This window comes from Macaca fascicularis, chromosome 8, assembly GCF_037993035.2.
Source record: "Macaca fascicularis isolate 582-1 chromosome 8, T2T-MFA8v1.1".
Classification (NCBI taxonomy): domain Eukaryota; kingdom Metazoa; phylum Chordata; class Mammalia; order Primates; family Cercopithecidae; genus Macaca; species Macaca fascicularis.
This window is the reverse complement of record NC_088382.1, coordinates 66,494,030-66,520,381: the sequence shown is the minus strand read 5'-3', so window position 1 is coordinate 66,520,381 and position 26,352 is coordinate 66,494,030. Positions and strand designations below refer to the sequence as shown.

The 26,352-nt window shown below is 44.5% G+C and overlaps 2 long non-coding RNA genes across 3 annotated transcripts in view; one reads left to right on the top strand and one right to left on the bottom strand.

The window, feature by feature from the left end:
- Nucleotides 1-26,352, bottom strand: part of LOC123575201 (uncharacterized) — a 273,494-nt gene that overhangs the window by 155,100 nt on the left and 92,042 nt on the right. The window contains exon 3 of one of the 2 annotated variants that reach the window (XR_010577290.2): nucleotides 7,094-7,159. This is a non-coding gene — a long non-coding RNA (uncharacterized lncRNA). Of the gene's footprint in view, nucleotides 1-4,388; nucleotides 7,160-26,352 lie in introns of those variants that run through there. The other variant, XR_012416439.1, reaches the window with a different exon arrangement.
- Nucleotides 533-14,875, top strand: LOC107130619 (uncharacterized). Its single transcript, XR_001492938.4, has 3 exons — nucleotides 533-577; nucleotides 10,286-10,469; nucleotides 12,906-14,875. It is a non-coding gene; the product is annotated as an uncharacterized lncRNA (long non-coding RNA).

Sequence of the window (26,352 nt, the reverse complement as noted above, 5' to 3'; positions counted from 1 at the left end):
CTCTCCCATCTCCTCTGTGCTACCAACAAAATAAAACAACAAAACCGCCCTCAAAAATCTGTCATTCTCTTGGACCAGCATTACCCTTAGTGCTTTGGACGATGAAAGCACAACTGTTTGTTGCACCTCTTTTTGTTTTTATTTTATTTTTAATTGGCAAATAAAAGTTGTATATGTTTATGGTGGGGAGATCGGGGAAAGGGGAGATGGTTGTCAAAGAGTGCAAAGTTTCAGTTAGATGGGAGGAATCAGTTCTGGTAGTTTACTGCAAAACATGATGACTATAGTTAATGTACTATGTATTCCAAAACATCTCAAAGAAAATATTTTAAGTGTTCTCACTACAAATAAATGATAAATATTTGAGATGCTGAACTTTTTAATACTTACATTCTTAAGTTTTTCAAGGCTTTTCTAATAAGTCTGGCATTCCCGCCCTTGGCAGTGTGAGATGGAAGATGATGTCGCAAGGGTGGCGGAGAAGCAGCTGGGCTGAGCTGTTAAAAGCACAGAGACCGGGGCCAGACTCCTCAGCCTGAAATCCTGCTTCCACCAAGCACTAGCTGGGTAATTTCAGGTAAGTTACTAAGGCCTTCTCTGCTTTGGTTTCTGTTTTATATAAAATTGGATTAGATATAGGAAGATAAAATGAGTTAATACTTGTAAAGTGCTTAGAACAGTGTCTGGCACGTAGCAAGTACTACATAGTGTTTGTCAATTACATTTTTAAAAGAAGAAAAAAGAGAGCTTTGAACTGTTCCAGAACCAAAAGAAACTGAGTTATTAATCCAGAGTTGGGTGTTGCTGAAGTGTTACTTTCTGTTACATGTGGAAGGGGTAAGTTACTCCCCTTATCATGACATCAGGCTGTGAGGACGAAGAAAGGTAGCTGTGGTTGGACAGAGGGAGACAAGATTGGAGCCCCAGTTGTCTCACAGGGACACAAGGCAGTCACAAAAGGGAAAAATGAGGCAGAGCAGCCAGAAACCAAACCAGAAATGAGAAAAGAAAGAAGGTGTTGATAGATCGCTTCTGCCGACGACTGGTTTCTAGGAAGAAGCCATGTAACTGAAGTTATCTTTTCAAATGGTTTACACACTCATTCTCTTTTCATTTACAACTTGTGTAAAATTAAACTATTTTTATTCATACTGTGGGTAAGTGCAGCTTAACAATGGGTCATGCCAGCACTTATTAGTGCTAAGCTACCCCAAGCACAGCAAGATGCATTTCAAACACATAATCTCATTTAAATACAGCAATATTGCAACAGAAATGCTGTGGTCTGCATTTTGCCCATGAAGCACTGGAGGCCCAGGAAGGTCATAACCTCTCTCAAAGTCAGAGGGCTAGTCAGAGCAGAGCTGAAATCCAAACTCATAGCCACCTGCCTCCACAGTGCACTCGCAACTGCTCTGTGAGACTCTGCATCTTAAGGTCTTATGCAGCAAGTGCTGCGAAGTGGGAAGAGCTCTAGATTAGGAGGTAGGTGGGTCGCCCTTGGCTCCTGCTGGGCCATAAACCAGCTCTACTCACTTTGTATTTGAATCAGAGCAAGAAAATCCTGAGACTGTGGCCTGTCATATTCAAGATAGAAATTGTGCAACTCTGTAAGGATAAGCAAGAGTTTTGATTTATTTTTATCATATTTTATTTAGTATCTGATTTTGCCAAGTAAGGAAAACTCTAACCTGGAGGCGAGTGGGTGTTAGTTACGAGGGGAAAATAAGGAATTGGTTCAATCAGAAATGATAAAGTAGTTCAGTGGAGAACTATAAGAAACAAATTCTCATTTCCTCATGGCTACACAGAGAATACTGTTTCAGAGTCAATCACGATGAAAATTAAACATGGGACTTCCCAGGAAACTGTCTCATGAATTACCAAAGGAGATGAAGCAGGAGGGCGGTGGGTCTGTGGCTGTTGTCGCCTGTGTGCACCGGGGCCCACCGCTAGGGGGCAGCACCCCACCCTCCTTGCTCTCCTCCAGTTCCCAAGCAGGTGCAACCCCGTGCAGTGTCCGGAACTCACTTCAGTTCACAGGAGAGAAATTAGTATCCCCTTTAGCCCACATATAAAACCCTATTCTTCCATCTGGCTTTGATAAGTCATAAAGCCGGTATTTTGATCGTTCCCAGGCTTCTATATGTCTCTTAATTGGCTCTGACCCCAGGAAAAAAGAGATGACTGTTAACAGTAGCAACAACTAACACATGATTTATGCTAAATTGTGCCCTTGAACTTGGCTTCTTGCAACATGCATATTGATTTAAGTATATGTTAACAAAATGAATTTTATTGGCTATTTTAAATACAAAAGAAAATGTAAAATGTGTCAATTTTTGACTCCCTGAGTAATCCCAAGGAATATTCTGAACCCGTATAACATTTATACTGCTGTTCATCAACGTTAGTAGTTCATCTCATCACTCGGTTCTAATGAAGGTCTAGGTCCCTGTGCTGATTTTTATTTCAGTAAATTTTAGAAGTTCCTGTGCCCTTTCTTTTTCCCAGTAATGTGTTGGTATTCTGCTGATGTCTAATTATCCTTTTAGCATTCTTCTTTGAGAGGAGCAATGTTGCTGTAGTTTTTCTAACAGACCATTTAAATGATAATCTCTTTTAAAATTGACATTTTTTTTACTCTGTTGATTTAAGTGCAAGTACTTGAATGTACTTTGAGAAGGCATCATTGCAGACTCTGAGGGCTTGTGTGCCAGCTGGGGTTGATCACAAACAACGGAGTAAGGCCTCCCCATAAGACCTCAACCCTGTTTTGGGAATGGTTATGATGATAAACCATTCTGGGCATTCTCACTCTGCCTAATTAGGAATTCATATTTATTTATCTGACAGACACTGGTCCCAACTGCTCTCAAGTGTCCCCCCTACTAAGCACAAATTAATTGAATGGGGCAACCTTATCAAGACCACGTGCATAACGGGAAGTGGGAATGGGCCACTAACTAGCATCTAGGAAAAGATTTATTGGGTTATGCTATTAAGTTTTTTAAGATTAAATCAATCTATTTAACACCTGACAAAAATCTTCAAAAAGATCAAATAAGAAGCACAAATGCTACTGCAAAAGCAGCAACCATAGAACCTGAAACTACTTATGATCGTAAAGGTAGTAAGCAGCTACCAAAACAGACTTTCTAACTATTTCTGAGATTCTTTGATATGAATAGAATTCTGGCAAACTAAACTTTCTTGTTAGTTAGACAGCACTCCCTGCTATTTGTATACTTAGCATCACCCACTCAAGCCAGTTTTGCAAGATGTTTCTGTTTTAAGTTCCTGTCCAGGAGAAACTAGATGGATCTTAAACAGAAAGTAGAGACACAGAAATATGAGATAGCATTTTAAAGGAATATGCATATAAATTCAATGTATATACAATGATTGTAAGACATATATGTCTCCCTTACCAGGATTAATCAAATAAACAGGCACAAAAGTAGTCTGGCAGAACTTGTTCTTTTTATTTCCCTTCTTTCAATAACAATTTCTTCCTCTTGTTACAGGTGGTATTAGTTCATGACATTTAATTCCTTAAATATATCAATAACACATTTTTAAAATGAGTATTCAATTATTAAACAACAAGAAAAAAGGAGGGAAAAAATTAAAAGCCTAAGTGACTTTAAAGAATTTAATTCCTTCTTGAGTCTATTTGATTACATTCAATCATATAGTCCCTGTGCGGAAATAATTCTGAGGAAGTAATCCAGGCAGTGTTTCCCAGCTGATTCAATTTAGTTAATAACTGGAGTTGTCAATCAATCAATCAAGTACCAATTAATTCATAAGGCTGCGGGAAAGAAAGTTTAGGGAAAATTTTATATCCTACCCTGGGAAGTACATTTACATTATCAATGTTTGTATTAATCTCATGTATGTTTCCTGTTATTTTTTAATCTTCACCTTTGATTAATTTCTTATTTAAACTGCCTTCTAATCTCATCAGTTGCACAAGTCAATATCCAGTGTTGACTAGTGTCTGATGAGCTCAACTTCGGGATAGCTACTGCTCTGCTGTGTTTCATGTCTTAAGAGAAACAAGATCTATCGCTCATCAGAACTGCAACCAGAGAGAATTCTTCAGAGTACTCATTTGAAAACTCTATGTAGCACGATGAATAATGTTTTTCATAATGTTTTTATAACCATAAACCCAAATTTCATAATGTTGCTTCTTGTAGAGTTTGTCAATTCAAGCTTTACATTCCAAGTTCACTACAAGAAAAACAAATGCACTAAAAGACAAAAACAAGGCAGTTCAGGTTCTCTGTAACTGACCAGGGTAAGCAGGGGTAAGCTCTCAGGTACTTTGTATCTTTCCATTCTCTCTTTTCATAAGTTTTACCATATATATTTCACATAAATTTTTGGAAAAGTGTTTCTCCTGCTAGCAGAGTTAGCCACTTATTGATGCTCAGCTCCAAATTCACCCTTTTTGCTTGCTCTGTGAAAATGGTTCTGAGCCACTTGAATATTTTCGCTTTGCTAACTGTTAGGATGTTACATTTTGTCAGTAAAGGCCACTGGTGAGATGCTGCAGGAGTGTTTTGCTTCCTGCTCTAGACAGGCTCCTGCAGGGCAGGCAGCTCACCCATACTCCCAGGCTCCTGCCCTCCTAGGGCAGGGCAGCCGGGGTGCCTGGCACCCAACAGCCACCTCCTGCAGTCTCTCTTGGGCACTGGGGGCAAAGGCTCAGTGCCTCTGGGGAAATACATTCCCACAAACAGCTTCCCTTGTCACCTTAGAAGGAATATCTCCAGTGAGTTCCAGAGGGTGGATTTCCAGCAAGTCCTGCCAGTGCCTCACCACAGTCACCTGTCTGCCATCCAGTGACACAGGGTTGTGCCCTTCCAGTGAGGTCTGGCCCTCAGCCCAGCCCTTCCTCAGGTGCTCATCTCGGGCCTGGGGGAGTGGCAGCTCCTTCCAGCTGCTATGCCAATATTCCTTAGAACCCTCTAGTTCTTATTAGCCAAACTCTCCTTACTCCAATCCCCTGTTACAGTTAATAATTCTTTATGTTCAGCTTTTCCTGTTCAAATTTCTGGATGATTTCTCTCTCCTAACTGATGCTTAGAATAACTAATAATGAGTAATGCTAAAGTCATATCACACTAACACCACTTAAAATTAACCAAAGTTAACTAAAGGATAATCCTTACCTGTTATCCTTTTATTACTGTCATGATAATTTTATTTTAACACCAGGAAAAAAATTAAATTTTTGAAAATTTTAATTACATGTCAAATATTAGTGGTAAATATTTGTTAGAGTAATTAAAAAGGTAAACACTTAAGAATTTTTATTTTGTCAGAAACTTCAGCATGAGTTACACAAATATTAACTTATTTGGTTCTATTTTTTAAAAAACTTCAAGGTATATTGTTGGTGCCCACTTTATAGACAAGGTAACGGAGCCTAGATGTTAAGTAACGTGCTCAAATTCACATAATCCATAAATGGTCAAGCCTAGATTCAAAGCCAGACTCTCCAGAGCTCCAGAGTCTTTTCTTAACACAACTCAAAGAATCATGGCAGCTTCTGCGGAAAGTCTATGAGTCAGTCATTTTCCGCATCAACACAACAGCAGTTGTGCTTCGGGTCCGGAGTTGCTTTCTCTCCTCCTTTGTTAATTTCATCTCATTCCCTGAATATATATGCAAAGTAATAGGAACTCAAGTTTACAGCTATCTTGGACAACTCGAATCTCTTTTTTAGGGCGGGGGAGTTAGAGAAGTGGCAAACTTATATTTAAAAATAATACTGCTTCACATTTTTCCTTTTCACATTTACATCTCTGTACTAACATATTGCCTAGTGATCCCTAGTTGATAGTGAAAAACCGATTTTATATTTTATCTACACTTCCCCATGGAAACAAACATTTCCTTTGATTACCTATAAATAAAACATTCCCCTGAGGAAAAACTAAGGAATCATCTTTTGGGTTGCTAAAATGTTCACAGGCCTTCCCATCTCCTACAGAGAAGATAAACATTGAAATCTTGTTTGTTTAAAAATGGCAAAATCCATAAAAATCAAAGACAAATATCCATAACTTGAAATTAAAATGAGAATTCTGTATTGCTGGGTTTGAATCTGACTACTTCTTGGTCATTGTTAAATGCTTACTCACACGTCTCATAACACTGTCACTGAAAACTCAATACAGAACTCAAGGTAACATCACAATGCCCCCTGAGAACAAAGAAAGGGTAAAGAGTGCATATTTCCTGTTACCTTTCTCTTTCCTAAGAGAACAATGACAAAACCATAGGAACTAGAGGATGGCTCAAGGAATTAAACATCTTTACACAGAAGGAAGAAAAGAAACAAAACAAACACCTACTTGGCAAGGCCATCTCATCAAAACAGTCTAATATGTATAAAAACATCAATCCACTCAACATTCTCCCCAAGACAGCCGTGAGGAGGCAGGAGCTTGCTGATTTCCTCTGCTCTCCTCCACATAGCCTGTTCAATATCATTGAAACTTTTTCATTATTTTGGACTTGGAAATCACATTTTACTTTGTTCTTAGGGGAACGGCTATAGATTCTAACACTGAAGCTTCAAAATGCTAAGCTAATGACTAGGCTAACTGAACTAGTGAACAAAACTGAGCCCAACTCCTGCTTCATCCTCATTCCTCTGTCAGCCTTAAATAATTCTTTTCAGCAAAGCCAAGATAGGAGAAACAAATAGCCCCTTTCAAAAAACTGTTTTATATCTGCTGCTCACCTGCTTTTAAATGACTCAGAGCCATCCAATTTGAATTGCAAACCATGGGAAACGTTGCCAGGCTTTACTTGTAAAGCAGAACATACCTTATGTGCTCTCACATAATATAACAATAATTAGTCATTTAAAATCAACCAAGTGTTCTAGTTGTTTAAGAAGAATTTTATTCAATGACAATGTACATAATTTTAGAGACCAAACCACAGTGACTATGAAATATAAAATAGCTTAATCCAAGCTTCTGCTACGATGTAGACATTTTGAAATGCTTTTAAAATCTGGTATCTAAAGTCTATTCAGAAAATTATAGTCATATGCTTGAGTACTCACCATGTCTTACAATTTTTGATTAAAAGTAGCTTGTCTCCACGAAATGGATTCCACATTATTGGTGACCTACATGACAAAAGAAAAAAAATCAAGTTCAGAGGATAATTGAATGACGTGTAAGCTCAGCGCTCCATGGTTTATTACTGAAGTCCGGTTCCGTACACTTCAAAATTTAACTCTGTGACCTGAGAGCTTAGGAGTAGAGCTGAAGTAACTTCAAAAGCATTAATTCTGCATATTTTACATTAGAAATTCATAAGATTTTTCCAACCTTCCTCTTATGTGAGTCTGTTTTAGTTTGTTTTTCAATGGAGAAAAACTCCCCAGATCTTCAAATATAATCAGCTCTCCACCAAGATGTTCTTTGTTTGTGCTGTGGTTTCTCATCTCCTTGGGGAAACCACAGCACCCCCATTTGAGGAATACAGTTGATCAAGTCGGGAGGCCAACAGCTGTCTTTGAAAGAACTGTCTAGTGCTCTGGTTTTATTTTTCAGTATATTAGGTACCAGTAATCCCCATTTTTAAAAGCTGTTCATAAGAGCAATAATCCACAGGGAGAAAATCCAAAAATTAATCCACGTGTCCAAACAGAACAGTCAGGTGTGGGATTCCTGACTGTTCTATCAGGCACTGGCCTTACCTGACCGCTCCCCACGCACTGCACAGTCGGGGAGCCACGCCCTGCCTCCAAGGCTTCACAGGGGGTGCAGTGTCACCAAACTACTTCTGTGTCCTCAAATCCAGGAGGGAGTACCACATTTTCAAAGGAATGCTATCCAACGACTAGTTGTTTAACATTTTTCCATTTTCAGTTTCAAAAGCCTAGCCTGTCTTCTTATAAAGGGCCCAGCAGAGTGTCTGGCACACAGCAGAATGCTGGACAGCTTCAGCCCCAATATAGGTGAGGTCTTGCAGAGGCTACCTAACTTCTGTAAGCCTCAGAGGACTGTTCTGAGGAGTAATGAGGTCACGTACAATGGCACTTGCTGACTATAATTATGTTTGCCCTTATCAATGACACCTTAATGGAGCAGAGGACTCAGGCAAGATGGGGTGCCCCATACCCCAAGCTGAGGAGTTTGAACCTGGTCTCCCAGCTGTGACCCACCACTCCAGTCTGCCTAAGACAGAGAGGCCTCCCTGGATGTGGGATTTCAATGCCATAAGTGGACCAGCCCTAAACAAACCAGGTTGGTGGGTCACCCTCACTCCAGATAACAGTAGGATGGGAAAAATGTGTAGAATGGGGTTGAACTGTATGAAACTGCTAAAATTTGACCATTTTCAATCTACCAAAATGGCAAAATTGTACACCTTAACCAAGTGATGACCAACTCCAAAAACAGTTGATCTGGCAGGGTGTGGTGGCTCACACCTGTAATCCCAGCACTTTGGGAGGCCAAGGCGGGTGGATCACGAGGTCAGGAGTTCAAGACCAGCCTGGCCAACATGGTGAAACTCTGGCTCTACTAAAAATACAAAAATTAGTTGGGTGTGGTGGCACGCACCTATAATCCCAGCTACTTGGGAAGCTGAAGCAGAACTGCTTGAACCTGGGAGAAGGTTGCAGTGAGCCGAGATTGCACCACTGCACTCCAGCCTGGGCAACAGAGCAAGACTCTGACTGGAAACAAACAAACAAACAAAATACAAAAATAGAAAATCCGTGCGCTGTCACCCAGAGTGCTGATTCCTCCTCCATAACACACCGGTAGTAACCATTCATTCTTTGTGTTCTGCTGGTGCTGACATCTGAATTCTCTGGAAGAATTTAAAGATGTACATCCTTGGTGGGGTGGCCCACCAAGTTAATGGGGGAAAATAGTAAGAGCTATTTAAAGCATCCTCTTGTCCAGACCCTGCCGGCCTCGAATATGTTTTTTGGAAGGAAAGATCTGTCTTTGAACTTCCCAGCTAAACAAAAGCTAAAGTAGGATTTTCTGAAGGAGCAAGCGTTTAATAAGTGAGATGGGCAAACCTGGCCGGCTCCAGCAGGTAGTGTCAAAGGGCCATTAGTTGAGGTCACATTCATAGAGCCTGCCAGGTGATTCTGATGCTCAACTCACACTGAATTTCGAGGCACTAACACTTCCCCTCTAGGTTGTCTTTTGAAATATGGTGCCTTGCCCACATGGACTTGAAATTCCTGGACTGTCTACACCACACACATGCATCAGACCAATGTCAATCAGTTTTAAGTTACAAAGAATCTGGCAAAAAAAAAAAAAGAAAAAGAAAAAGAAAAGAAAGAAAGAAACACCACCTTTGTGAATCTCTCTTACAGCAAAATTGAAAAACACGGGAAGACGGGCAGCAACTGAACTTGAATTTTCAACATCTTTTGATGTGATGTAAACAGCCGGAGTTTGCGGCGTTCACTTTTTCTGAAATTTAATTCTTGGCTTCCTTTGAGTAGAAGGCATTACAGTTGATGTTCAACTGTAAAATGGATTTATGGTTTCCACAAATCACTCCCTGGGGCCTTTAAGCAACAGAAGCCCAGTGAGGCCGTGAGGAACTGTGGCTCAGGCAATGGCTTGATGTGATTCAGACTTCCAGCGGTCTCTGAGCTACCTAGAGCGTGAGAACAGGAGCCTGTGAGTGGCAGGGATTTGTGAGGCCTGGCCCTGTCTTCAGCTGATAAGCAGAAGACTCTTCATGGGTGTCCAGCCAACCCATCAGTTTTCATCACCAGTTATTAAAAAACCAGGGCCAGGGCCAGGTGCAGTGACTCACACCCGTAATCCCAGCACTTCGGGAGGCCGAGGTGGGTGAATCACGAGGTCAGGAGATCCAGACCAGCCTGGCCAGCATGATGAAACCCCGTCTCTACTAAAAATACCAAAAAATTAGCTGTGCGTGGTGGTGCACCCCTGTAGTCCCAACTACTCTGGAAGCTGAGGCAGGAGAATCGCTTGAATCAGGAAGGCAGAGGTTGCAGTGAGCTAAGATCATCCCACTGCACTCTAGCCTGGCAACAAAATGAGACTGTGTCTGAAAATTAATTAATTAATTAATTAATTAAAAAATAAATAAATAACCAGGGATAGAGGTCTTTCATGTGCAAAGACCAGATGGCTTATCTGCTGCAACTTCATGCAGGCAACAGTGATTTCCAGTTCTCACAAACACAAAATCCTTCACTTTGAAGCCAGCCCACAGCCATTTCCACCATTTTCTTTCCTTTCAGCAAATGTGTGCTGTCTTCTGAGTCTGCTTGTCCGCTCCCTGGATGTGTCACCTTGGAAGGTTTATTTTTCTCCTCTGATCCCAGTCATTTTCCTGATTTGAAAAATACATCAGTGGGCAGGAGAACGTGTGAAGACTGAATGAAGTAATGCAGTGAATAAACTTACAGCAACGACTGGCACAAAGTGAGTTTCCAATGAGAGATGGAGATATTATTCTTCTATTCATAACTCTCTTTCAAGTTCAGTAATTCTAAACTTTTAAAATATAAGCTTTTTTATCATTGAGATCTGGAAAGGCCAACAGATCAGGAGACAAGTGCCACTGAAGAGATAGTTCATTACTCACAGGTCCCAAGAGGACGGGGTGCACTACATGGGGGCAGTGCATAGAGGGAAGCGTCAGGGTCAGTCTGGAGGTGGGTGCGGGAGTAAAGCACGAGTAAGAGCCTTTACTGTGGTTTCTATGGGGAACACAGGCAAGGCAGGACACGCAGGCTTAGGACTGGCTGGTTTGAATCATTTCAGGGCTCTCAGGCCTTAGGGGCTGTCCTTAGCTGTCTGGTCCCTGTCCTCAGGTGATTAGGGAAGGGAACACTGGCCCAGAGTGTGAAACCCCATAGAGGAGGTGGTGGGAGTAGGCTGTGGATTGGTTGTTTTGCATATGAAAGGCAAGCTCTCAGAGGAGTTGTGTGTGATCTCTGGGAATTAGCTACCCACTTCACACTTCATACCATCAAAGTATGAAGAAAAGAAAAGGCATGGTGAATACATAAACTCTCCTTCCATACCTTAGGAGACCTGCATATCTGAGTTCACATTAGGCTTCTCCTCACCCACTTTCCCCCAAATCCTCAAAGCCATTACATAGAACCTCTTGCAAATATACGGTCTCCCAGATAGTAGAGGCCAGCTCAGGGCAAAAAGAAATGCTCAGAAAAGTCTGTTGCTTTCTTCTTCTTTCTGAAATCCAGAGGCATCAGTCCTGCCATGGTTCACACCAACACTGAACCCTTGCCTGGAGGTGAAGTGAGAGACTGGCCTCCAAGAGTGACACATACAGACAGTAAGGCAGGCCCAGCATTCATTTTTCAAGATATGTTATTTCCAGATATTTCCCTTTAGTAAGATGTGGTAGTGATAGTTAATGACGGCTCCTCTTCCTGCTCAGAGTTCAGAAAGAATCCAGAAAGAGACAAAAACATCAGGTTTGTTGTGAGTGAAGCAGAACTGGAAACATTTTGCGTCTGGGGACATAATAGAGCATTTACATCCTCCCCTCCAATTGCCCTTTCCCACGGGCTGACAGACAGACCACTGCAGACCTCTCCATAGGGAGGGAAGAAGGAAGTGTATGGCCCTGGATAGGCTGTTCTGGGAAAGAGACCACCCCAATGATAGGAGCCATCCAGTTCCAGCTCCTTCCCGCACTTTCACATCCGACCCCATGCTCCCCTCCCTTGGGGATGATGAGTGCGGGGCAAGGAAAGGAAGGGAGGGACTTCTTTTTTATTAGCATGGGCCAACCTGGGATGATGGGAAGAGGAGAGAACAATGTTTCCTACAAATGTATGAGTACTTACTGAGGGCAGGGCTTTGGGCTGGGTCCTGCGGCTGCAGAGATCAATTAGGCAACTCTCCTTTCCTAATACTCATGGGCTGGCAGGGGAAAGAAAGGAGCCTTTGAAACAAGTCACTCTTGGCCACTGCAGTTCCCATTTGGTATGTATTAAAGGGGACAATGCTGTGGATATTCCAGATTTGTCTAATCTCACAGTTGCCTACTCCCACTTCCTGAGACCTCCAGCAGGATGGCTGTCCATCAACACACACACACACACACACACCCCTGATAGTCCACGGTGTAAACCAGGTTCTCCCAAAATCACAGAAAGGCCATTTTAAAAAGCAACATTGAGCTCTTTTTATGTGCTGGTCTGCAGACATTCAAAGAAGTATTAAGTACAATGCTTGCCTTTTAGAAATGAAAGAAAATGTAAAACAAGATCAACATTATTTCTAAGGTAACCATGACACAGGCAAGTCTGTGGTAAATTTGTACAGAAAATGCAGGTAATGAGAAGAAGGAAAAACTATCAGAGACTGACATCATGCACACAGGCTTCCTGGAGGAGTTGGGTCTCTGTCTAGACTTTGAAGAATGTGTCTAGACAGAGAAAGAGAAAATTTCCAAAGAAAAGAAACAGCTACTTGAAAATCCCTGGTACGGGAGGGTTAAAGGCACATGGGGAAGGCCTCAAAGTTGGGTAGGTATTTCATCAAGGCATGGGCAACATGTGAGGGTGGCTACTTCTCAGACTGTGGATAGCAGTTTGCTGGCTTTTCAAGGTCAGAAGGGACTTCCACTCTGCCAGCTGACAGCCTGATGACCTCCAATCTCCGGCCTCAGAGGGTAGGCATACTGGAGGAATACTGAACACATCGGAGGCCAGAGGAGAAAACACGCAGAATCCTTCAATGGCCCAAGCAAGCCTGAGCCTGGCAAAGACTTTGCAGTCAGATCCGCCACGCTGTTGCATTTGCTACCTCAGCTGGCTGCTGTCACTGAGTCCCACTGGGCACAGAGACAATCCCATTGACACACTCCTGCCTCTCTTACAGGACAAGAATGGAAATGGCAGCACACGGTAGTCACCTCAAAACCACTTTCAAAAGGAGAGCCCGCACTGTTGTGTCCCCAGGACACCAGGGACTGCATGGGCACCTTTTCTGTGCTCCCCATCATCACCTAGGCAACCCACCTATCCTTTCTTGGTGAAGATGAGCCTCTACCTTTTGTGTATTCTCCCTTTGTGTTTTCATCTCACATGCCCTTCCTCGTCTGAAGTCTTGTGTTGAGGACAAAGCAGCCTAAGACGACCGATGCAGTCTAATAAACTGCACCAAGACAAGTGCTCAGCAGCAAATCTATTTTCCTGATAGTTGTAAGATGCAATCTCCTTGTTGTTGGAGGGTGTCATGCACAGGGCTGGGCTCCTCCAGTCTGCACATCCTCCAGAGCATTGCAGTGTGACAGCCTTCATTAGAAGAGAAACTAACCCCTGGACAAAATATTGCCACCCTGGAAATTCGGCTCTGTGGGGTGCCATGAATATCTTACCTTCTGACAACCAAGTTTCCTCCAGAACTGACATATTCTTGGCCATGTGACATGATCTAAACTAAGTTTCCTGGTGGTTTTTTTTCTCTTTTTAATTGAGGTTTTGCCTGACAATCTAGAAACTGAACACACTCTGACAGGTGATGCTATTTGAAGCATTTGTTACCGTGAGGATAGGAGGAGGCGTGAGGCGGGGCCCCTAGCAAATTCACCTCCCTCTGTCCCCAGAGAAAGTTTCTGAGCTTCGTGGAGCTCATGTGCCTCAAGCACGTGGCTTTTGCCTTTCCCTTTTCCCGTGACACAAGTACACCTGTGGTAGCAAACGGGTCTGGAACACATGTGCTGCAGCTGAGGATCCAGCAAACCATACCTGAGTGTGCACTGTGTGCCTGGCACTGTGTTCCACCTGGGATGTGCATGTTTGGTTTAATCCTCCTTACCACCCCACAGGATAGGTATATTTGTGTCCACATTGCACAGATGTGGAAACTGGGTAACTGAAAGGCTAAGTGCTAAGATCGCTGAGCCAGTCTGTGACTCTAGCAGAGGCACTTATCCAAGGAAGATTTGGCCCCTCACCTCTGTCCTTTAAAAGGTGGGCGGATTGGCCAGGAGCAGCCAGACTCGCGTTAAATACTTGTGCTGTTTGATTTCTTTTTATTTTTCTGATATTTGTTCTCCTCGGAAGAAGAAATGGACCAGGAAAGGTAGATGGAAATCTCCTTTAAATCGAAAAATGATCATAATGCATAGAATCACTGGAAGCACTTACATTGCCATGGAGAAGGAAGGGGTCGTCATCACGTGGATGTCAGCTCTCTTAGCAGCTTGTTTGTGCCCTACCTACATCTGAGTGCCTCGAATCCACCTTCATGACAAGTAAAACCGGGGCCTCAGAAAGCAAGGGGAGGGGAAAGGGAGTTGGAGCGCCTCCTCGCCATTGTAGAGAAGGCCTTGCTGCAAGCATCACTTCAGATTTGCCTCTGCTTGTGCATAAACGCACAAAAAGAAGGAAGCAGACAAACATTCTCATGGACCCGCAGAAACAACAGACTGCATTTTGCAAGTTTTCCCATTTTCCCCGGAAATGTTATGCTCTAAAGAGCCTGGTGCTCAGCTGCAGGGAAGTGTTTGTGGTGTCCAAGTAGTGACTGCTGCCCAGACAGAGGAACTACTTGCACCTCCATTCACCCAATCCCATCCACATCTTTTCCCAGGGTACCCAGGCTCATAAACTCCAGCAGATCTCCACCTGGGTGTGCTGGGGTCTGTGCCATAAGAGGCAGCATGTGGTAGAAAGGGGCTCAAATGAGAGTTAGCAGGCTTCAGTTGAGTCCGTCTCTGCCACTTCCAAGTCGCGTTAACTGGGTAAGCTAGGAGATGCTAAAACCCTGGCAACATCACGCAGGGTGCGTGTGAAGAACAAATGCAGTGGAGCTCAATAAAGGGCTTTGTGAGCTCGAAAGCACAATTCGATGTCACCCCTTCCCTGACTAGCACGTGGGCTCCCCAGGTTGGACCCCCTTTCCCTCTCCCCTGCATGTCCACTGCGGGCCTCAGTGTGTCTGGCGGGCAGGTAAGTGCCCAGGTCGCATACAGCCCTGAGACCTCTGCAGAGGTGGCCGCTTCCTTCTTTGTATCCAAGTCATCCTTCCACAAATACAGAACCTCTTTTTTGTTCTCAATCGGGAATATTAGGAGAGTTCTCTACTCTCACTATGGTGGCTCCCTTGCTTGTCCCATGCACCCTGGCAGGAGGTCAGTGAGGGCAGGATGGGGAGACCAATTCTCTCTCTCCCTGACTCTCCACCACTCTCCCCCACCCTACCCCCATCTCTCTCTGCCTTTGTGTATGTCTGTGGTTCTCTGCCCCGCCACTGTCTCTCCCTCTCTCTCTCCTCTCCCTCTCTCCTTGCCTCTCCCCGCTTTCTCCCTCTCTCTCCCTCTCTCTCCCTCTCTCTCCCTCTGCCTCTCCCTCTCTTTCTCCCCTGTCTCTGCCTCTCTTTCCCTCTGCTTCTCCCTCTCTCTCTCCTCCTGTCTCTTCCTCTCTGTCTTTCTCTCTGCCTCTGTGTGCATGTTTGTGCTTCTCTGTTCCCCCCTGCACTGTCTCTCCCTCTCTCTCTGTGTCTGTGTCTGCCTCTCTCTCTCTCTCTCTCTCCCTCTTTCTCTCTCTCTGCCTCTGTGTGTGTGCTTCTCTGCCCCACCTCTCTGCTGTCTCTCCCTCTCTCCCTGCCCCTCTGTCTCGGAGGCTCCCTCTCTCTCTCTCTGCCTTTCTCTCTCTGCGTGTGTGTGTGTGTGTGTGCACGCGCGCAGGTGCACGCTATAGCACTTGCTTCTCTGGCTGCCCCCCCTTCTCCTGCTGTGTCTCCCTCTCTCTCTCTCTCTCTCCCCCTCCTTCTCTGTTTTTCTCTCTTTCTCTCTCTCAGTCTCCTTCTTTCTCTCCCTTCCTCCCTCCCTCCGCAACCACCACCCTCCAAGCACGCTCACATTCCAGCTGCCACTGTGAGGTGAGCACAATCTCCACCTGCTTCAGGGGTGTGCTGCACAGAGTGGGGAATCTGGCCCGGGAATTTCAGTTTGCTGTTGAGACATTTGGCTGTGGAAATGGCTGTTCCACTCAAGAGTGAGCACTTCGTCATAGAGACAGCATCTGTTTTGCCTCATGGGGAAAGCAGAATGATAGTTATTCTTTTTATTATGAGAACACCAGGCTGTGCCAAGTACATTATTCCCATGCAGGGGAATTTTACTAACACCATTGCCCTCCCTCCTCCTCCCCATCCCGTTCCGGCCCAGCATTCTCCCTCTCCCATGACAGTGTCTTTCCCCAGCCTGAGATTGCAAATGTCCTTTCCTGGCATCACACTTATGAAGGGGAATGAGAAGACATTTACCATTTTTATGAATTATATTCTGGGATTTTTAAAAAAACAAATTCACCTCAATTCTAAGAGACTATAGAATCAAATTCATCATGAAAGACTCCCATGATCACCAGGTCAGTTTTTTAGTAGATTGATAATGGACCTGTCACTCTTTGCCATTTCCATTCAGGAAAATCGAAGTGCGAATTTGAGGGACCGTCTGTATGTCCAAAATGGAAAATGGCATTCATGGACTACTTCTTTCTCTTATTTCACGTGTAACTCCTTAACAGAAAACAACTCCTGCACACGGAGGGCCTTATCAGACACGGGACAGAGGCCACAGTATTAGCCTCAAGTGCTCATAGCCTCCTTCACCAAGCCCATCCATTCGGTGCACTGTTGGCCCCAGGGGAGACGAGGCAATATTCTCCCTTCCAGGTCATCTTGGGGCCCAGACCACCAGCCGGAGAAATGATGTGGAGAGAGCAGGCAGGAGCTCCCTTCCAGGTGGGAAACGCAAGGCAGGCAGCCTCCTCTAACGGCGCTGCCGTGGCTGGATTGAAATTGTGCTCACTTCCACTCAAGTGAGCAAAGCACATCTGTGTTGCATATTTTCTACTATTGATCTTTCCTTCCTTAGTCTCCCACCCCATCAGCTCCACTGGACAGCAAGGGAAGGGAAAAGGCCTTTTCAACATGTCCATTCACAGGAAAGCAGTGTCGTAAGTCTTCCGACTGCCTCCTTCCTCACTGCAGCTGTCATGTCAAGTGTATGCTCCTTCTTTGGCCTGTCCCGCCACAAGGGCACCCAGTGGGTGGGATACACATGGAGTTACCATGTCCCCAGGTGGGCGAGGGAGACACAGGTCACAGGTCTGTGGGCAGTCAGTGTAGGCCCTGCTGTCTGGGCCCCTGCTGGCCCCTGCAGCAATGGAGTCCTCTCTGCCAGGCCCAGCTCACCTCTGCTCCTGAACCCTGCACCTGGCATCTCAAGGTCCATGTTGTCTCTGTCAGGCCTGGCATCTTTCTCAGCTGCTGGCATGGCCTTGCTTTGGCTCTCTCATCTATTCTGCAGCCCTGGTGGATAGGGTCACCATGCTCCCTATGGCAAGGCCCCTGGGTGCTTACCCTCACCTAGTGGTTCTGACCTCAGCCCCTCCGTCTCTCCTCTGCTACATGGGAACTCCAAGACACCTTCCAAGATACTCAAGGTCAAAACAGACTCATGGTCAATAAATTCTGAGCCTCATCTGTCTACATACACCCACCTGCCATACCATTTATTCTGATGTGGCTGTAGGATGTTTCTGGCAGGACCCCATGCAAGATGGTGTCAGTCTAGGCCCACTGGGTGAAGGGAAAGGGCCTGTTCACTTTTAGCTTTGCTTCCATCCCATTCAATGCCACCCCCTCTTTCAAAAGTCTGCGCTCAGAGTGAGGTTAATGCAGCAGACGGGGTTTGGCTGCTACCTTATTCTCTCCCACAATCCACAAGCCAGACAGAGCCACTTCCCCAGGGTCATGCTCCTCCCTTCCAAAGGGGCTTCTGCCCTGTCCTCTTTCCCAGAATCATAAGGACTGTTGGAGCAAAATGAGAAAGCCAGCTTACAGGTAAGAGAAAAATCCAAAATATTCTAAGGATACTTCCTCCCCTCAAGCTTTCTACTAAATAATAATAATGACATACAGTTGTGGTCATTGTTAAAGAAAAAGGAAACACAGCCATCCATCTCAACATCACTGAATTTAAGTAATCAATGACTATAATAAGAAAGGAATGATTTAGGGGAAATTCTTGTAGTGACAAAATGTTGGAACTAGAAGCTCCAGAATCATATAAAACATTTAGGACCTTTCTATTTTGTAGATGAGAAAGCTGAAATACTGCAAGTTGAAATGACTCATCCTAGGTCCCAGGTCTAGTGAAGAGTGAGGACCAGAAATCACATGTACTGGGCTACCAGCAGTCAGATATAATCAGCCCCCAAATCTCCTGTGGTTCACTATAGATAAAAGAAAAAACAAAACAAACAAAAACAAGGAATATCTGACCAAAACAAGGTACATACACAGCAGGGTTCACTGGGCAAGAACAGATGCAAACCAGAGAGATTTTGAAGAGCCTGGGATCCCTAGACTATTCAGCACTGCCATGGATTATCCCCTCTAAATACATATGTTAAAGCCCGAGCCCCTAGTGTGATGGTATTTGGAGTTAGGCCTTTGGGAGGTGATAAGGTCACTAAAGTGAAGCCCTCATGAATGACATTAGTGCCTTACAAGAAAAGGCAGCAGAGTGTTTGTTTCCTCTCGCTCTCCCCATGTGAGGTCTGAAATTGTCTACAAACCAGGAAGAGGGCCCCCAGCAGAATCTGACCATGCTGGCACCCTGATCTCAGACTTCCCAGACTCCAGACCGTGTTAAATAAATTTCTGTTGTGTGAGCCACCCAGTCTATGGTAATTTTTTTACAGCAGTCTGAACAAACGAAGACAGGCACTTCAAAGTGAAGTGAAAGAGGCCACCGAGCAAGAGGTTGGGGTAAAGAAAGACAGAAATACAAGGGATAGTCCAGATTCTAAGCACCATGTTTGGCAAACCCCACACCATTTAGAAGACTGCATACAGAATCAACCATCTGCCCCAGGCAAGAAGCTTCTAGGGTGTTTCTTGCTAAGGCAGAAATCTCTCCCAATAAAGAATCCTCAGGAATGTGCCTCGCACACCAGCCCCATCCCGCCAGACCCTTCCTGCTCCCCACCTCATAGACCTCTCTGAGACAACACCTATTTCTCACTTGGCTATTTTTCTGCTGGAAAATAACCACGTGTACCCACCAAAGCAAAGGCTTCTGGTTATGTTACCAGAACACCAGGGGTTTGGCCTAGGTCCTCCGGCTTGCCACACAGCAGAAAGCCAAGCGCTGAGACAATTATTGCCAAGAAAGAAGTCTTTAATCCAGTGCTGCAGCCAAGGCAATGGGAGCCCAGTCTCAAACCCATCTCCCTGACCTACTAAACCTAAACCTAGGGGTTTCTATAGTAGGGAAGAAATGTGACAATGTGTAAGAAAACAGGAATTAGGGAGGGCCAGAGAAGCAACCAGGATGAATGAGGGGTCTTCCATCTCATTGTCTGAATGTGATGATCTGGTGAGTTTCAATTCTTTGTCACTTTTTTTGAGAGACCTGAAGGTCATTTCCTGAGGAAGGAACTCAGATAAAACAAATGTAAGGTTTAAGCTTTAAGACCAGAAGGGTCAAGTTCTGTGTTTATGCAAGAAACTATCTATGAGACTATTGGGTTGGTTTCAGTTAGCTAAATGTTCACCTTTCCATTGTCATTATTTGGACAAAAATTTCCTCTTTCTGTTTTCCTCTTCTCCTCCTCTCTACATCTTTTGCCTGTGCAAAGGAAACTTGGAAAATCAGAACACTAAGCACAATTTTTCAACCACCATGATTCTAGCAAAAAGGATTTTCTAATCACAAGAAATCCTCCAAATGAAGACACAAAATTCTTCACTTAAACAAGATTGTGCTTTATAGAGTGGAGGAGATAAATGTGCCATGTAAACCCCTGTAAAGTATTTCTCTTGGTAAAGTATGTTAGATATACAATTGTTATCAGTATTTTATAACAATGAATTGCATTGTAAATGCGACACCTAGAAGGTTTTTAAACTACTCCTTTTAAAAAATTTACATCTTCCTTGTTCCAAACACGTTTAAGGTGGGGGAAAATCCCATCACTAGTTGTATGTGGTAGTTTCCTTCCATGTCACACTCTCAAGAGTTTAGCAGAGCACTAGATCTGTTGTTCACATTGCATTGATGGTTGGCCCTTAAACAGTTTTAAACTTCGAAGATCCACTTATGGGTGGATTTCCTCCAACTTTGCCACCCCTGAAACAGCAAGACCAACCCTCCTCTTTCTCTTCCTCCTCAGCCTACTCAATATGAGATGATGAGGATGAAGACTTTTATGGTGGTCCACTTCCACTTAATGAACAGTAAATATATTTTCTCTTCCTTACAATTTTCTTAATAATAACACTTTTTCTGTAGCGTACTTTATTGTAAGAATACAGTATTTAACACATAAGATATACGAAATATGTGTTAGTCAATGTTTTATGTTATTGGTAAGGCTTATGGTCAACAGTAAGCTATTAGTAGTTAAGTTTGGGGAAAGTCAAAAGTTATATGTGGATTTTTGATTGTGCAGGAGTTCGGCACCCCTGACTCCCAAGTTGTTTAAGGGTCAACTGCACTTACAATGCTGTCCTGTTTCCTATTTTATTGTCCGTAAGATGGAAAATAGACACATGTTGTAAAATTTTTGTGCCATAATTTCGCTTTTTTCCCTTTTTGGTAATGCCATGATATTTCCATAATTCAGAGAGAATTATGGACTACGTGAATGTCCTGCTACACCACAACACAGGCCTAACCCTTCAGAGAACTCACTCTTTCTTTCCCCGGTCTCACATCTATTGTGATGAGATGATGCAGTGATGGGCATGTCCCCTGTCTGAAGTTCTCAGCCGGAATTTGAGCTCTCCCCATTCAGGCTCAGACAGCTTTCCTGGCTTCTTGGCCCACAGGCCCCATACACTGCATGCCCTGGCTATTCTGATGCCTTATGCTAGTGTCCTATTTTCACTCTTTACTTTCTCTCCACCTCGGGATATTCTTCCCCAAATTATGCCATGAAATCTCCCTCATCCTCCACCTCTCTCCACACTTTCCTGGCATTCAATTTACAGATAATTGTTTCTTTCAGTTACTTGGATTCCTGCCTTGTTGACCCATTTGTATGTGGAATCAGATCTGTCACTTTGCTGCCCGCTCTGCTCCCACTCACACTTGGATCCTGACCAACACATCCTATCATCAGGTCCCATGAGCCTTGAAAGGCAAACCTTACAGACCCTCATTCTTCAAGCATCCCTTCATTCATCCGACAAATATTTCCTTCGTGCCTAATATGTGCAAGGGCTTCCGTAAGTTGGGGCTGACTCAGGAATAACTTACCGCGTGCTTTTGGTCAGCTTTTTGCTTGGTCTCTTCTTGACTCCAAATTCCTGGACTATACCTTGTCCCTCATACCTCATACCTGTGACTCAGGCCCTGGGCATTGGACTTATCTTCCTGACATCGCAGAGCTGAATTCCACTATCCTCTCCAGTTCCTCATGATCACTTTCTGCTCCTGGGCTTGCCCCATGGAGCCCTATTCTTGAGTCAACACTAGATGGTTCCCTAGCAGGCCTGCAACCCGCCATCCCTCCATTGCTGCCCTGCCACGCAATAGTCATTTGTTTCTAGATCCACAGTATGTGTGTGTTGTATTGAAAACTAACAATAAAAAATTAAATTAAAAAATTATTGAGAGGAAGCAATTAATCTATTAGTCTAGTTACTGTGTTTTTCCAAGTGTATATTATACAGGAAGCTCTGTTCCTTTCTATTTTGTCTCGGTGAGGTTGCATGATACTATTTCCTGACTTTGACTTTCAACTATTCCTGAGCCTCTTTGGCTTAGCAAATGATTAGGTTTGAGCCAAGCTGAGGCTGTCTCAGAAAGTAACTGAGCATTTCTCAACAAGCCAGTGGGGCACTTTGTTCTCTTTGTTCTTCTTAGATAATTAACACCTGCTCGTTCTGCAGCTCATGCAGTCATGAAATGTTGAGATAGAAGCAGGGGAGGGAAAGATCACCTCGCCCCACTTTCTATCCTATGTCATAATTGAGCTTATTGGGAGGCTGATGGTGACAGAGATTATTTATGTCACAAGGAAGTTCCCTTTTTGGAAGTGTACTTTTGTGTGTGTGTGTGTATGTGTTTTTTTTTTTTTTTTTCAACTGAGTCTCTCTCTGTTGCCCAGACTGGAGTGCAATGGCACAATCTCGGCTCACTGCAACCCCAACCTCCACCTCCCAGTTTCAAGTTATTCACCTGCCTTAGCCTCCCAAGTAGCTGGGATTACAGGTACCCCCCACCACGCCTGGCTAATTTTTTATATTGTTAGTAGAGACAGGGTTTCACCATGTTGGCCAACCTGGCCTCAAACTCCTGACCTCAGGTGATCCACCTGCCTCAGCCTCCCAAAGTCCTGGGATTACAGGCGTGCACCACTGCGTTCAGCCGGAAGTGTACTTTTTCAACCTTTCTACTGATGGTGGGTTACATTGGAGCATTGAGCAAGGGAAAAATGCCCTGAATGTTCTTGACCCACCAGTCCTTCTCTGTCCAGGGCTCATTGTCACTGATGGAGGGCACAGTAGTGGTCCAGGCAGCCACACCAGCCCAGCCAGCCCCGTGGGACCAAAATGGTACATCCAGACCACCTTGTCCTTCTGTTATAGTGAACCAAGTGATAACTCCCAGGACTTTTCTCCCAACTGTCTTACTACTTGTAGAGTTTGTAAAAAATGTCAGTTTTCCATGAGATGTCCTTCCAGTATGGAAATGATAACTATTATCATAAGTACCAAATAATATAATGCATGTAAAGTGCCTGGCTGTTCTGTATGGTTAAAGAAATTATCATGGTATGATATCGCAAATCACTCAGTTTATTGCCATACAAAGAGGTATTTTTTCTTTTGGGTCACAATGCTTACACATGAGCACATTTCACAGGAAATACCCTCGATTAGATAACGTCCATTTACCACATAGTGAGTGAGCTTCAAAATTATTAAAGTCAAATTGCTCAAGTGGGATGGAAGCAGGCCTCTGTGGAAAGGAGAGTCTAATCAAAGATTGAGGTGTATCTTTACACAAGCAGTTCTCAGAAGAGATGGCATCCAAGAGATGGCAGCAGAGATATGTGACTACTAGAAGGCACCTGGACGCTGGCTAACTTTGTTTTGTCAGAGAAGTGGCTAGTGGAGTGCAGCCTAAGCTTTTGGAGTATCTGTGAAACTCTGGAGTTTCTATGTATTTGAATTTCAGCAGCTAACATGTGCGGTCTCATAATGTATGATGTCACATTCTCAAGACAGCAGGAAAACCCTCCAAGTTCTCCTCACAGCAAAACATGTCACTCACATAGCAAACTACAAAAGTGGAATCATTTCAAAGCTCCATAATACTGGCACAGTATCTGGCACAGAGCAGGCATCTGAGAGGCACTGGGTTTGCAACAAACATTTTAAGAGATCTAAATATCGGCCTTAGGTTTTTTCTCTTCTCTAGCTGTTATCCAAACTTAATTAGTGTCCCCTTATGACACGGATTGGTAAGCAATCCTTCCCCATATTCTAGCATAAACTCTACATATGAACATAGTCTCATCCAACCCCTCAGGCATAAACTGTAAATAAATGAAGTTCTACTTGTGGCTTGTAAAATATATACCCTTTGTCATATCTTTATTTTGAAAAAATGTAAACTGTTCCAAAATTTCATTTATTTCCCCAGGTTTTCAAGAAATAATACCTTAATTTGAATTACAGCAGGGAATTAAGGTTTTTGCTTGTTAAATAGTCCAAAGAGAACAGCTTGACTAATACCATATCTTCAAAGACTGTCAGGTGGAGATTTGCCTTGGCTTTTTAGAAGACAGATATATAACTGTTCAGGTGTCTCCAAATGACCAAAATGTCCAAAAGACGCCAAAGAATAAGAATGAAGAGCATATGAGAAGGCATCTGAAGTGTAAGGAGGCATTCAGCCAGACGCGGTGGCTCATGCCTGTAATCCCAATACTTTGGGAGCCCAAGGCAGGCAGACCACAAGGTCAGGAGACCCAGACCATCTTGGCTAACACGGTGAAACCCCACCTCTACCAAAAATATCAAAAAAAAAAAAAAAAATTGGCCGGGTACGGTGGCGGGTGCCTGTAGTCCCAGCTACTTGGGAGGCTGAGGCAGGAGAATGGCGTGAACCCGGGAGGCGGAGCTTGCAGTGAGCCAAGACGGCGCCACGCACTCCAACTTGGGTGACGTAGCCAGACTTCGTCTCAAAAAAAAAAAAAGGAAGCATTTAAATGACTGTGCTTACTATCTTAAATCAATTCTATTAAGTAATAAATAGTGAAAGTTGCATTGACACTTCCCAAACACAAGTGTATATATGTATATATGAAATATCTACATGTATGTTATATATTATATATTATACAATATTACATATTATATTGTATATTAAATAATATATATTATGTTATATTATATACATTAAATATTATATTATATCAAATATTATATTATGTATTTTTTTTTGAGACCGAGTTTCACTCTTGTTACCCAGGCTGGAGGCAATGGCGTGATCTCCGCCTCCTGAGTTCAAGCTATTTCCTGCCTCAGCCTCTTGAGTAGCTGGGATTACAGGCGCACGTCACCACAGCCAGCTAATTTTTGTATTTTTAGTAGAGATGGGGTTTCACCATGTTGGCCAGCATGGTCTCCTGACCTCGTGATCCACCCACCTCAGCCTCCCAAAGTGCTGGAATTACAGGCCTGAGCCACTGCGTCTGGCCCAGCTAAAATATTTTACTCCAGGGTTACAAGAAGGGTAAATTTATTTATTCAAACTTGTAGTGGGTGAGCTCTTTTAAAAGAAGATTTCATTTTAGTCTTCATCTTTCTTCACAGTGATACCTTAGTTTGTACAACATTGTACAGTTTTCAAAGATACCATCATAGACCCTCAAGCCTTTTAGAACTCTTACAAGTCAGGCTGTTTGACTCCCAATCTGGTACTTGAGCCTCTTCAACACATCCAGCATCCGGATGCTCACTCCCGGAGCCTCTGGCAATCCCGCACCTCCCACAATGGGGAGTCTGTTTCCTTCTAACATAACTCATTCCACATTTATGGCTCTGTACCTCAGAGTCATCTGTAAATATTTTACTCCTACAACACGGAACCGTACATTGTATTGAAAGGAGCTGGGCACATTCCTCAGCCCCCAGGCTCGAAACTCCTTGAGCCTAGTACAAACACATCCCATCCTCCCATCCCACCACAAACTGCCATATATCTCTCAAACTCCCTGAGCCCAGTACAAACACCACCTGGAAAGTCTCCGATAAGGAGACAGCCGTTCAAGGTTACTGAAAGCGCGGGAGCCAAAAGAATTTCTTTGTTCCCCTGCAACTTTCGGGCTATAAAAAGCAAACGCTCGCATTGATCGGGGCCCTCTTGTATACTGTGTAAAGGAGGGACCAGGTTCGAACTTGTAGTAAAGATCCTTGCCGCTTGGCTTTGACTCTGGACTCTGGTGGTCTTCTTTGGGGAACAAACAGTCTGGGCATAACATCTGGGGGCTCGTCCGGGATTCCCCAAGCCCACCAGACCCCTGGTCAATGGATCTGCTAAGATCGATCTACTCATAGGTGAGCTGGCTCGTCTCCATTTGTCTGTCTGTGTCTGTGTGTCTGTTCTGAATCTGAATCTGTGACTCGCGAGGTCTGAAACTGAGGCTGGCATAGTCCTGGCGGACACGCTATAGGACGGCCAGTGGAGACCGGTGGGAGACGTCCCCTGGCTCTCTTCGGATTTAAATTGCGATTTGAGTTGCCGGAGCACGTTCGCGATCCGGGCAACAGCTGACTCTGACCCTGGTTCCCGGGTGCGCGCTTGCGGTCTGAATTGCCCTGGTCCCCGGGTGCACGCTTGCAGTCTGAATTGCCCTGGTCCCCAGGTGCGCGCTTGCGGTCTGAATTGCCCCGGTCCCCGCGTGCGCGCTTGCGGTCTGAATTGCCCCGGTCCCCGGGCTCCCAGCTTCCGGCGCCGCGCTCCCAGCCCCGGTCCCCCGGCTTCCGGCGCTGCGCTCCCGGCCCCGGTCCCCGGGATCTCGGCTTCTGGTGCCGCGCTCCCGGCCCCAGTCCCTGGGCTCCTGGCTTCTGGCGCCGCGCTTCCGGCCCCGGTCCCCGGCTTCCGGCGCCACGCTCCCGGCCCCGGTCCCCGGGCTCCCGGCTTCCGGCGCCGCGCTTCCGGCCCTGGTCCCCGGGCTCCCAGCTTCCGGTGCCGCGCTTCCAGCCCCGGTCCCCGGGCTGCCGAGGCGCACCTGCGACTAGCTATCATTAATAAGTCAGATCAGATTTCCTCTATAGGGATTCTAACCCA